Consider the following 14,422-nt stretch of genomic DNA (forward strand, 5'->3'; position numbering starts at 1 on the left):
CAAATACGGAGCAGGCATTTCATATATCATTTTGACTGTTTTTCTTATTGGTCATCTTCATCAACTAACACCTGTGAAAAGTGTATGTTTTATTGTTGTAAGGCTATCTCCAAAAAAAGGCTTTACAAACTTGTTTTTATCTCACTGAGATAAAATATGTTGTATGTTCTCCCAGTAAGAAGGGCAATAGAAAACTAAATGGAAGAAATTTGCTTTATTAGTCAGAAAGCACTATTTTGAATTTTAAATACTAATTTGGGAGCTGATTAAAGTGTGGAAGGTCCACGGTGATTGTTCTTTCTCTTCATGGACATAGTACCATTAGCATAATATGTATGGAACTCAAACAAAAGGTGAACAAAGGCCTTGGATAGTAAAATGTCATCCTCTGAACGGGTGTACATTTTGTGAGGACATCACATACCAAACAGAACTCTGAAAGTGCTTAGCATATTCATGGTTGAGGTGCTTTAGTTCCCTTCGTCTTCTGTGTGCAAAGATCACTGCACCTTTAAGGTTAAATATAAAAATATAAGGCTAGCACTGCCCAGTGCCAGCACAATCTTGCTGTGACATACTGCAGCTGGAGGCTAAAAAAAACTCAAGTGTGACTAAGGACTCTTGTACCAGGTGGAATATTTGTCCTTTCCAGCATACAAAGAACACTGATCGATGATTGCAGAGTCACACTGCAACAGTTTGGTGATTAGGAACACCGTTGCAATCCTTCAAATATTGTCTGGAATGCAAATTGGACAGATGAAACCAAGATATGCTCATTTGGGAAAGGCACATAAAAAAGACCAGATCCAGTCATTACCAGTGGTATGACATCCGAGTAGCTGAATAGGCATGGCACAACACGCGCTGGAGTATGACTTCAGTCCACCGTTTGATGCCTATCGAGGGCAGACCTTTGATCTATTTTAGTGTGTGCCTTGCCCTTCACACAAATACTCATTACACCATGCACAGCCAGAGTGGTGGTACAGTGCCAATCGGATGTACAATCAATTCTTCCTGAAGGAGTGACCATTTTACACTGTAGGAAATGAAAAAAATAGATTTAAAAAAAAATGAAAATAGTGGGATCGAGCCCATACATCTGGGAAAGGCAGAAACAACCAGTGAAGAATATGAACTGAAAAATATATGTGCCTTGGTGGTTTAAAATGTTCTGTCACTTGTTGTTGGACCACAAAGATGCACATCAACGTCTTTAGTGTCTTCATTCATAAGTTCTATAAACAATTGGAAGCATGTAGTTTCTAATCAAGATTCATCGATGCAGGTCATCAGGCTGTTTGGAGATCCAAAGAGGCAAAATGCATTATTCTGCAATCTCAGAATTCATCAGCTGTGGTCTGCCGCGATTAAGCTTAAAATTAGAATGTTAACTTGCTACTTGTGAAACAATCTGTTCTGTTCTGTCTTTCAACTCCAACTCCCTTGTCCTATATCAAGTAGTATCAATATCAAGTAGTATCAAGATATCACCAGCACAGGGAAGAGGAAGTCTTGGTCGAAATATCTGCTGGCTAAAAAGGAAACTTATAAACAGTGCCAGTTACCCCTATAGACTCATTGGATCTGAGGTTGATTCATGTATGACCCTTTGCATCATTTAGAGATTTATATTCCTTTAAAGCAGTGTTTTTAAACGCTCCGTTTCACCTAGTAGATTCATTTGCCCAATACTGTTTATGCTCTCCGAAGGTAGGAGAGTCCATCTGAGTCGTACTCTAGTTAATACTTTGAACTGACATATGTTGCTTTCAAATGATCACGAGCTCTGTAATGTTATACTTTGTATCCGTCACATTGTATGAACACAGCACAAGCTAGTCTGCTGTCATGCATACAGCTCTTCCTCCAGTATCCTTAAGAGGAATAGGAAGCTGCATCTCATAATTTTCTTCTCCTATATTTCTGTACAACAGTTCACTATTACCACCCATCTGCTGTTTTCATGTCTCATCAAAGATCTTTCTTTAAATAAATTAAATTTAAATATTCACATCGTGTTCTTTCAACAATAGCTTACAAACACTTGGAAATAATTGAGTCTCAGCGGGCTGACAAAAAAGGGAGCAGTGATCGTGCGCAGTGGAAGTTATCAAATATAGCCTTGAGCCAACCCTCTTTGTAGATGGTCTTTGTATTGCCATTGATCTGGGGGTGGATACACCCAAGGAATACATTATTTATGCACTTTTTCTTTTTTCTCCCGACAGTTGAAGGTAGTGAGTCACAAACAGTAATGGGATTAGATGGGTGTTGCACCGGAAGAGAGGAAACCAGGGTCTCTGAGTATATGGGCAGCCCCGAGGACCAAAGGCAGTGGCCACAAAACATTGTGGTAAAGGCTTTCATCTCCTAATAGAACCGTAATTGTCAAGATAATGCACTGCTCAACCCCACTGTATACAAGCTGCCCTGTCATCATTATTTGGGGCACATAAAGTTATGTTAACAACCTTATAATTCCTCAATGAGCCAATCTACCTCTGCAGTACACTTTTAGATTAAATTGTGTTCTTCCTGCAGGGCAAATAAGTAACTATGTGATCATCAACTGCAATCTGCCTCTCAGTTTACCTCATGTGGAACGTTTATGTGCGAGTGCTTTTGTTCCGCATATCCACATAAATTACATAAGATAAAACAATAAATGTGGTGATTTTGTTTTGGCGTGTCTCGTGTCTCAGTTCATTAAGTTGCTAATTAGCTGAAAGAAGCTAAGCTGTTTCCCTTTCTTAAGTAATACAAACATGTGAACAGGCTTCCTGATGCAGTCATGTACAATAAACCCATTACTTTATGTTGAGTGCATTTAGAAAGAATGCAACTTAACATGTTCAAAGCATCTACATTATTCATATTTCTATGAAGTGTTTATGCGTGTGTGTGTGTGTGTGTGTGTGTGTGTGTGTGTGTGTTGGGTTGGTGGGTGCGTTTGTGGGAAACCTTCAGGCGACACATACATCTTAAATAAGTTGAACATTGCCGAAGCCTTACCACTTCAAGACAGAGGGTAGCATATACTTATACAATGTTTATTAATGAACATAAAACAAAATATTGCATAAAGAAAAATGATTAAATTAAATGATATAACATATTAACGCTATTTAACTGTAAACAAACATGTGCTCTATTTCAAAGCAGGTTTGCAGGAGAGATTTGAGCTGAATTACTTTATGTGGTCACAGGTAACCGAGTTACCCATCATTCAGTGCATCTTACTTACTGTCTCCTACACCAGGGGTTCCCAACCTTTTTTCCCAAGGGCCCCCCCAAATGACTCCTGTTGGAAGTTGCCCCCCACACACACTAGGGGGGGGGGGGGGGGGTGGCGGGCGCGTGCAACAGCGGTAATTAAAATGTAAAAGTCTCAAAAATGCTACAACTACTCTCACAAACTGGGTGAATGTGAAGTATTTTGTTAAAGAGGATGAAAGCATAATTAAGGAGCACTATTGGAGTGACTTTGATGGTTATTGGACTCAGGATTAATTCATTTGGATTCCCGCTGAATGAAGAAATTAAAGGAAGGCGCGGAAGTGGAAACAATTCACAAAGGGATTAAACTGTTTAAAACACATGCTCAAAGTAAGCCGGATTTTGCCAATGTGTTGGATATGTGGATTCAAAAATGTGTTGGATATGTGGATTCAAAAGTCGTAAATAATATACAAAATGGAGGAGACCGATCTGATCGAAGCAACTGTGACAAATAATCCAACTGAAACCGGCATGGACAATGACTATGTTTTAAAAATGCGCTTATCCAGAAAAGCCTGGTTTGGACACTTTACGGGCGGAAGAAACATTTCTATTAAAGAAACAATTATACATTTCTGTCTTTGTATGCCTTTAATAGCTACTAACTTGAATTTTTATTTAAATGAATCAATAAATTATTTTTTATATTTTATTGTAATGTAGAGACAAGGCCTTTCTAAAAAAAAAAAAAAAAGTCTAAATATGATATTTGGCCTCAAATCATCTGAGGCCTGGCGCCCCCCCCCTGCGATATTTGGCACCCGACCAAGGGGGGCGTGCCCCCCAGGTTGGGAACCACTGTCCTACACTATCTCCTCTGTTTTATAGACTGGCAGGTTCAGACGCATTATGGTTGTTCAAGGACCATGAACTGCTAAGATACAAAAATGTGGGTCACATCCTCACCAAAGAGCTTTTCCACAAACAATTCCCCTGCTCATTGATTAAATAGTCCATCAAATGCAAAGCTCAACGTTAAAACATCCTTTTTCCCTTTTCTTGGCAGAGGTGGTATCTGTGTTACTAAGCACTCATTTCAGAATAGTATTTGCATTGCAAATCAAACGGATCGGCTCTTTGAGTAATAGGCCACTGTCCAGTACTGTGATGTCTTTGTCTCTTTTATCGTTTTTTGTGGTCCGTTTTTCAGGAGCTTGAGATCTTTCCCTTGTCGGTTCAACCAGGCAAGTCCCTCCTGTGATGACCTGACAAAGAGCCATATGACCTTGCGGAAAAGCAATAATTTTACCATTTCAATATTTTTAGCTAGAAGAATCACTCAGTGCCTTTTCCTTTGTTGAATAGCTAATCAAAGCAGACTAACACAATCACAGAAACACATGATTTTTTTCTGAGCAAATAATATATAAGCCCCTGTCTGTGTATCTGTATGGATGAGCTCCAGGCTGTGACCAGCAGACCCAGAGTTGGACAGCCTAACGTCCCCTGAGGTTCCCCTGTTTCCCCCCTATTCATTCTTCCATCGCAAGCAAAGCCCCAAGTGCTGGAGGATTTTACACTAATACATGTTCATTGATTTATAATTCACAGTGACCATGTCGGCTTCCAAGGCTAGGATTTACACATGTTGACAATAGCAGTGGTGCTTGTATACTTGGAAGTAAAGGTCAATTTAAAATATGGAGTTTTAATTCCCGGCTTATCAAAGAAGAGTGGGCTATGCAGCCCCTGTAATATCTAATGTGGCAAGTGCACTGGATTTGCACTATGTGTTCTGAGAATTTCTGAGGACATGTATATTTACTCTCTCTCAGGCATTTTCCGTATTTTAAAGGGTGGCAGGAAAGAGCTAGTTGCTGTGGTGGTGTCACCCACAATTGTGTTCGCCAAGGCCTGTGATGTCATTTATACAGGACTGCTTGCAGTGCTTTGAGTGAATATGTATGTATATTATTTTTAGGATAGGGTCTACTCATTATGCCAATATGACATTCTGCACTATACGACTATACTGTAGGGCTAACTGGAACAAAGGTTGTATTAACAGCCACATAATGAAATTATTATTAATACCTGATTAATGTCCCAATCAGATTTTTTCACAAAGCGTAATACCTTGTAAAAACAAGCTATTAAATATAATCAAATATTGAACCAGCGATTATTCAAATGTAAGGGTTGACACATTATAAGTGATGAGATAGTATGGCAAATCACTAATCACATTATTGGACTAGCGACTATTAATATTTAATCGGCTCAAACCAGCTATGCAATCACTAATGAACTGAAAAAGTAATGTACATTTGTCGTTTATCCACGCATACTTTATCTTTATAGTGTATCAGTTGTTATGCTCTGAAAGTATTTTCTCTCCATCTACCCAATAGCCATCTATAAACCAGCAAACACACAGTCTTGTACACACACACACACACACACTAGCTCCAGACAAACAACTGAATCATCAGACAACATCCCTCCGTAACCAAAATAACAAGAGTTTGAGCGCAGCAGGCAGAAGATTATGCGCTGCTTTCAGAACCGCCATCGCCTACCTAACAGAATCCAAAAGACTTCCACTTGAGTCAAACCTCTGGTAACACACTGAGAAGACTAAGAAGAGAGAGAGAGAGCTGCAGAGATAAAGAGAGTGGTTGAAGAAGCTGGGAGAGGAGAATGAGTCCTTATCTATTCAGTACGTACCCCAGCCCAGGAGCAACGGCATGACAACGGCTCTAATGAGACTCTCGCCCGACAGACAGCTATCTGAGATTATATGAATATAAGGAAGAAGCATGCAATAAATTAAATGGGCAATACTGAATCAAAGGCCCTCCTCCATATTGAATAGTAGTTCCTGCAACAGACTGCTATAGAGAAGGAAGTGACTGCAGTATATGCGAGTTGTGGAGCAATGCTGTTTACTCACTGGAGAGCAGCCAAGTGTCACTATATTAATAGAATGCTGCAGGTATGAGTTTTTTGTGCCTGTACGGGAATTAATCATGTGGCATCTTGCCTTTCTTTTATACCAATACAATTGTTAAAATTGACATGTATGCTTGAAACTCAATATTAGCCTGCCAATTATAAGAATTATGCTAATAAACCCAATATTTAGTTTCTGGATTCACTCCATTTTACAATGTTTTACTTTAACAGAGTTTATAGATTGAAACATATAATTGACTTTTCTCTCACCAGGAGCTGAAAACTAATCTGAAAGACTTAACACTGTGTGAACCTAACACCTGGGGAGCTGAGACATTTCTAAAGTCCCAAAACAACAGTCTTTTGATCAGGTTTTAGCCTTCCCCACAGATTCCTTAAAAGATATAACTAGCAAACATCCAAGCTGTACTTTGGTCCACACCAGCTGCAAGCCCAGTGCAGGCCCAGTATCCTGTAGAGAGCCTTTCATAGTGTAGCAGATAGGGTTATGGTAGATTGTCCAATGTAAGAGACACAAGTGCTTTTGGAGAGGCTATAGTCCCCTCAGAGGCAGAGTACTTATCCGTGTACTGACATTTTCACTATTGTTGCAACAAAAAGACGACACTGACATATCCGGATTTACCTGTGAAGCATTAGAGGGGATACTGTGTTGTATGTGATGACCTAACCTTTCTGGTCACCAGCCCACCAGCTCACAGCGCAATGAATCATTTTAAACTGCTTCTTTGTGATATTTAAAGAATATATATCAAGAAACCTTGAACATAAAGTTTGCACTAGTCTACGGATCCCTGGAGGGTTCATATAGAGAACACATAATAAAACGAGGCCACGTTTTATTAATTAGTGCGCACAAGATGTAATTTGTGGCCTCAATTTAAATAAAACGAGGCCACGCTTTATTAATTTGTGCGCACGATATACTTGTTCGTGCGCACAAGATACTTTTTCGTGCGCACAAGATACTTTTTAGTTTGCACGAGAAAGTTACCGGTGCGCCAAGTAGGAAGTGGAGCGCACAGGAGACAACCGTTTCATGGCAGACTGTTATGTTTATATGGGGAAATGGCAGTGCATACATTATTTGAGATATATTTCAAACTCGGACTTCATTTTAGGGACATTTCGGCCAGAGGTGTAGAGCTATTTGTTTAAGCACCGGATTCGCAAAACAGGAGAGTCTGTGAACCAGCGTGCCTTGATCTATGAGTCTGTGACTCTCACAGTATCTGCTATCTGCACGCAGAGAGCTGTGTCTTTCACTTTGTTTACCTTCATTAGAACAGCTGAGATCGAGGCTGCTACATTTGAGCCACACACACACACCTCTACACACATCAAACTGCCCGATTATTCCCCTTATTACTCGTTTTATGAAGGAGATGTCCGGTCACCAGGGCGCATGATGTGTAAATAACCCAATTTGTGTTCTGTGAAACTGAAAAGGATATGACATTGTTTGTTATTTACGTTGCAGTTGTATATGTCTTAAATGTAATTTAGGTTAACTTCCTGTTTAATTTAGATACTTGCTAAATGCTGTCGGAGTGCACCGGAACGAACGCTACTATCATAATATCTTCTGAAAACAAATGCCCACACACACACACACACACACACACACACACACACACACACACACACACACACACACACACACACACACACACACACACACACACACACACACACACACACACACACACGCCCTGGCAACCGGACATCTTCTCCATAAGACTAATAATATGGCTTAATAATCGGGCAGTTCGATGTGTCTAACCATAAGAACGTATCTCGTGCGCACGAGAAAGTATATCGTGTGCACAAATTAATAAAGCATGGCCTCGTGTTATTTAAATTGAGGCCACAAATTACATCTTGTACAATCTCTCAAATGAATACAACGTGGCCTCGTTTTATTTATTTTTCTCTCAATGAACCCTCCAGGGCTCCGTACTAGTCAAATCCATGCACACATGTATTCTTTATAATCAATCTTGGAAAACTTGAATGTTACACTTAAGAACACAATTAATTGATCATTGCTCTTACCCTCTACTAATACCCATCCTAATGTATATGAAGTTTAAAAGAAACATGTACACAACAAAGATGTGAATATGTAAGCAGCCCCTCACCTTGATAAAAAAAGACACAGCATTTCTGTTATCATAAAGAGCAAACCGGTCAATACTCCACACCCTCCTTCACGGCTGAAACTGAGGCTGCAGAGAAAGGATGAAGGTGGCAGAGAAAGGATGAAGGTGGCAAAGTCGCTGTAAGGACATCCTAAAGTGGCTGATGGAGGCAAAATACAAAATGGATGGCTCCAAAATTGGCTTTGCTGAAAAAAGAACCAGTATCAATCTTTCCTTGCCATTAGGATGTAGGCAGGTTATTCTACTGTGTGAATATTTAATGATCTATAATTAGTTTTAAAGAATTGGAAAGGTCAGTAAATGGCACAAAAGTGGGTTGGCTGTGTTAGCCTGTTTGTGGCTAGACTCATTGGGTAGATACAGGCAGGATTACAAAGTATGAAAAAACGTGCTTATCACAAAGACAAAAAGGGAGAAAATGATGTCCCTTTTCATAGTGCTAAGAGGCCTTGTAACACATGGCAGCAAAATGTAGCACTGGTACAACAAGATCTCCTATTACAATACAGGATGTTACTTCATAAAGAAGATCTATTTTGTATACAGAATGTAAAACAATGTTTTATGATACTGTAGCTATTCTCAAAACCACTTTTTGTTATCAAGTAATTTATTTTATTTGTAAAGGACAGATGCCCTCCCAAAGTAGTGCTCTGTGTGCAGGTTGTATGCTTGTACTCTGAGAAATGCAACTGTATAGGGAGAAATGTACTTAGGGATGAAGATCAAGGTGATAACATAAGGCCTCTTAAAATTAATCTGCTGGAGGTCATTTGATCTTTGTTTTGTTTTTTCCTGGGGCAAAAGCCCAATTAGTTACGTTCACCTTTTCCTCTCTTCTATCACAACTGACATACAGTGAGACATCCTCTGCCCCATTTTCTTTGCCAGCTACGTCACCCCTGGCCCTTCCTAATGCAAGTTGTCGACACAAACAGAAAGGGACTTTTCCAAAAGGTGATACGACGTGCCCTCGGCAGCTTGCCCAGGAAGGTCGAGCTACAAAGTGACGCAGACAGCAAGGTCACTGTCAACGGGAGCCGTTTGTAGATCAGTCCTCATGCCCCAGACAGCCTCTTCCTGCATGGTTACTATATCCCGAAAGGGCTACACTGCCACCAGCAGTCACTTGGCACATCACATCTTCAACAGACACAGATCCTTTGTGTTGCTTTTACTTATCTCTTTTGCCAACATTTGTCTTTTGTGTGAAGAGGAAACTGTGGCTACTTTTTTAAATGTCAGTTTAGGTTACATTCAGTGATATTGTTTTTGCTGCCTCAAATTATGTAATGCACATGTGCACAATGAAACACAGATATGGCCTTATTATCAAACATTCAATGAAGACAGTTTTCTTAATACACTTGGCCAATAAATTGTACTAAAAACGTCACCTGAACAGTTTCTTCCCCTCCGCTACCGGCCTCTTAAACAAGGCCCGGCCCCCCCACTGACACTTACCTCAGCCACAACGTAGTCTCTATATGCATTACATTAATGCATACAATGTTCATACTGCTTACTGCAAATATTTCTTGTTTCATATTTCATATTTGATATCCTATAATTCATTCATAGCATTCTATTTCCATGTAAATTACTGCTTTATTTTATTGCTATTTAACTATGTTTTATTACGGTGTCTTAAAGATTTTTTGTTTTGTATTATATTTCTTGTTTTATATTTTATTTCTGCACCATGACATCAAGTCAAATTCCTCGTATGTGTGAACCTACTGTACCTGGCAATAAACCTGTTTCTGATTCTGAATAATAGGAATATAGTGAGCATAGAAGTCGTCATGGTTTTCCATAGGTGTCGCTCCAAATGTTTCTTTTAAAAAGTCTGATATTTTTGTGAAATAATAAATTAGTGTGAAGCATACTTTACTAAAATATAATTATTTCCCCCTCCTTAGCTGTTGAGTAAGCATATTTCATAAATGACCCAGCTGTTGAGGCATATTGTGTTTCTCCTCATCAGGGATTCAAAGGGCTGATCAGCCACTTCCGTTCACAGCTTGGTCTCCAGTTGACAAAACTCACTTTTAAAGCCGGGTTCTTCCGTTTGTCTCAGCCAGCTGGTGTATAGGCTAGATGTGTGTCCCTTGATAGCTAGCATGACTATGTTATAGTGTTGTGACAGCAACTATCAAACATTTCTTATCCCTTAAACTGAATGTACGTGTGAATTTAAATGTAAGAAATGTATTCCTAGTAATAATATTATCCATACTATTGAAAAATAACGTTTTAATGGGATAATTACCTTATAAATTAATTTTAAATGAAACAATGAAAGTATTATATTAACAAACAAGATAAACACATTCTTTCATAACATCTATGAGACACTTTTATTGACCAAGTTAGAATCTGATATTTTCAAAGTACATATTCACAACTGTATCCAAAAGGTCATTGAGGAAAAAAATGGTAAATTTGAAACCCAGTGTTTCAGCCTAGGATCATCGATTTTTTCTGTCCTTAATGGACAGGCTAAAAATACGTTGTTCAGCTTCTGGGTACAGTTCTTGTTTTTGACAGGTCTCTTTATGAATCTATCCTCTGAGAAGAAACTAAGTAAAAAAAAATCCGTAGCGTTTTACAGATTGAACAGAAACGATTTGTGTAAGGCTGTGCAAAGAAGCCACTGCATGCAGACGATCCGTGACACTCTGGAACAAATTCAATCTAATGTCCAGCTCAGTTTGAAATTAACAGCTTCAAATATATATTAAACTTAAAATATCTTTAACATCTGCCATTTTTCGTGCATATGTCAATTATTTTCTATCAATAGATAGCCAAAGGTAACATGTCATGGAATTCAACATTTGCAAATTCAGTTTTCATTTACAATTACAGACAATGCAATACCTTTCCAACACGTTGTTTTATTCTATACGTTGTCATTTTGTAAAAGTAGTTCATTCGTGATAATGTATGGCATCTTTAAATAAGCTCTATAAATTATTGATGTGCATAGAATATTCATATTCAAGACTTGACAATGTGTAGTCTTATGGTAATAATACAATTACTAAAATATAAGGCCAGATTTGCCTGTTCTTTATTTTAATGACATGTTGCTGATACTTATCAAGAAGGCACATGATTGCAAATATTCTTATACTTGGAAAAGTTATGTGCCAGATTATGCAGTAATACATCAAAAGCCCAGCCTCTTTGCCATCGAAGGTGTTTCCTATGATGTTCGCCCCATGTGAACATGGTGTTAATGCATTGAATAATGATTAGGTAGTAAAGAGAAGTCCATTCTGTGATTCAGTGGATGCATTGTATCACTGAAAATGGAGGGCCTTTTGTTTCACTCCTTCACTAACATCAGAAATGGCTGAAAAAGAGACCGCATACTGTATACCCGTTTACACCCAGAGAGAGAAGGGGATTTTACGCACACAGAGAGACACTCACCTGAGCATACACTGTATGTATGCACACATTGCATATCCTATCTGCTTATACACAGACATACACAGACGTATACAGGCACAGCCACACTGACGCACATACACAGTGCCTGGACCAAATCATTTACCAAATCCAAAGGGCTGAAAGAGGCAGGTCCAGACACAGCATTGCTAATTCAGAGTTAAAGGAAATACAAGGAAGAGCCAAGTCGGTCTTAGTGCTCTCCTTTAACCATACTAGTCCATATCAGAGGCAATGCGTCAGCCCTGCCATGGTTAACACTCAATAAAACATCAAAAGGGATGAAGCACAGAGCTCTGGACAAATACACACCCACGCAGATACCAGATACACACAAAAACTCCAACACGCTCTCTTACACACGTACACACGCATGTTTGACGTGTACGTAGTGTAGATATAGCTCATAAGACTAAATGAATACAGCAGGCACAGCAGGTAACATGTTTGCATCTCTTTCAATAGGAAGCAATTACACTAGCCCTCTTGCATGCTAAATGTGACATCAATAGACTGTTTGTGCGAGAAGCTTCTTGCAATCAAGCTATATATTCAGAAGAACAAATGGCCATTTGAGCCAACAGTCAACAGCAGACACACAAGAGCTGTCATCAACTTTCCATCAGGCTCCACTTCCCCCCAGTGGATGTTTTGCAAGAGTAGAGACACTTCTTTTGAAAATGTTATATCTAGGAGCAAAGGCTTTCAATGGTCACTGCATGTTACATGAGGAGGTGGCATTATAAGCATGAGGCCAGACCAAAGTTGAGCATTGACAGCTTAGACAGGCAATTGACGGTTCAGCTCTTTTAAATATTTCAGGGAACCAACAGGATGCTCATGCAATCATAAATATTTCAACCGTTGCTTTACAAAAGGAGCTAGCCTTGCAGTCGTGTGGTATTGATCAAGAGGGCAGCAGATTCACTCTTCCCAACAACAAAAAAAGAACACAAAAATGATACCTTGATCATTCTGTCGTCATCTGAACACTTTCTCCTGTCTTACATTCCATCAGAAAGGGAACTTGGCAAACAACAGCCTTAAAAAATGATCAATAAACATAAGCAAGAAAAACAGAGATAAAGAGAAAGAGATGCATTGCTGTACCACAATCACACAGACACACTTACTGGAACATAGAAACTGAGGGTGAAGGTATAATGTAGGGTGTTTGAGATAGTGTAATGCCGGACACAATCGGCTCTCTGTGAGTAGAGATAAAGGAGCAGTCTTTAAAATGCAGAAAGACACTCACCATTATGAATCAAATGTGGCTCCTGTATGGAAGTAATTCCCTGAGCTCAGAGATACTGGCTGTTGCAAAGACGAGGACAAACATCCACCGCAATTATGCCCCTTCCACTAGCTGCCTCCCCTGGTGATAACCGCTATGTAGCAAGGAAGCAAATAGATGGATTGCTTTGCAGACAGGCATCTCCCCTCTCAGCAAACACACATGCATGAGTATGCAGATACACATAGAAACATTATTTTCTGCATATGAAAGTAGCATTTAAAAAAAATATATATACCAATTCTTATTAATGTTCATGTTCCCCATAAGCCCTGAAACTTGTTATTGTATAATTAAGATATCTATCCCAATTTTGTACCTTTCTCTCTTTCCCACTCAACTGTGTCTTTCAGATCTCCTATCTGCCCGTTTCTTAAAACGGTGCTATAATTATACAAGAGCTCGTGGATGTGCCCTTACCTTGAAATACCATCCAGAACCTTATAGTCCACAAGATAAGCTGTCTGAAGCTCGGTGCTGCTCCACAACAAAGATAAAAGGGCAAAAATCCTCCAAGTCTCTCAGAATCAGAACCCAATTCAAAGCCTTTCTTTATTAGAACTTACTTTTTTGAACAGGATGTCCTTCATTGATTCTGCAAATAATCCGTTCCACTTTACCTCCCAGGTTCAGAAGATATTCTTATGGGTTGATTGCCCCTGATATTCCACCTGGTCACGGTGAAATAATGATATGTATTCTTCTGGAAAATGCGTGTGCGAGAGAGAAAGAGGCACTGTAGGATCTCTTCTGGTGCGCACTACCAGCTCCACTGCAAGTGAATCCAGCCGGTATTCACAGATCTCCTGCTGCCTTCGGGAATGAAATTCAGCATCCGCTGTTCATCCCCACAACAAGGGGAGGGTGTCCCCCCCGGACGGAAACTTTCAGACACCTCTCCCAAAGCTCTGATAGTTGAAACTCGATGCCACAGAGACCTGATTATGGGTTATTTTCCTCGATATCCCCCTTCAGTGGATTTCCCCCCTTTTTTTCTTCTCCAATTTGCCAGTTAGGTAGATCTCTCCTCTCCAGAATACGGACTCACAGAATGGATGCTGAGAAAGCAGCGGAATGAGGCGAGCCGCTTGTTCTCTCGCTCTGCCTCTCTCTCTCCCTCTCTCACCCTCCCTCGTACATGCCCCCTCCCTGCTTCTCACTGCACCTCCCCTCCCTTTCGTTTTGCCTCTCCTCCCCTCTGATACACACACACACACACACACATACAGATATGAACATCTCTAGCTCATGCTATTGACAATTGCTGCCTTGCCTTTGCTAGCCATCTCAGACAGAAAGGTTC

General features: G+C 39.7%; 1 protein-coding gene across 4 annotated transcripts in view; it reads right to left on the bottom strand.

Annotated features, from left to right (window-relative positions):
* The window catches only part of lingo2 (leucine rich repeat and Ig domain containing 2), a 240,705-nt gene extending 226,512 nt beyond the window's left edge, over positions 1 to 14,193 (bottom strand). For 2 of the 4 annotated variants that reach the window (XM_034207321.1, XM_034207318.1), the window contains exon 1: positions 13,540 to 14,193. The gene's annotated coding sequence lies outside the window, so the exon portion shown is untranslated. Of the gene's footprint in view, positions 1 to 13,080; positions 13,171 to 13,539 lie in introns of those variants that run through there. The other 2 variants (XM_034207319.1, XM_034207320.1) reach the window with 2 other exon arrangements.
* Between the last annotated feature and the right edge of the window lie 229 nt (positions 14,194 to 14,422).

This window comes from Gymnodraco acuticeps, unplaced genomic scaffold, assembly GCF_902827175.1.
Source record: "Gymnodraco acuticeps unplaced genomic scaffold, fGymAcu1.1, whole genome shotgun sequence".
NCBI classification, from domain to species: Eukaryota; Metazoa; Chordata; class Actinopteri; order Perciformes; family Bathydraconidae; genus Gymnodraco; species Gymnodraco acuticeps.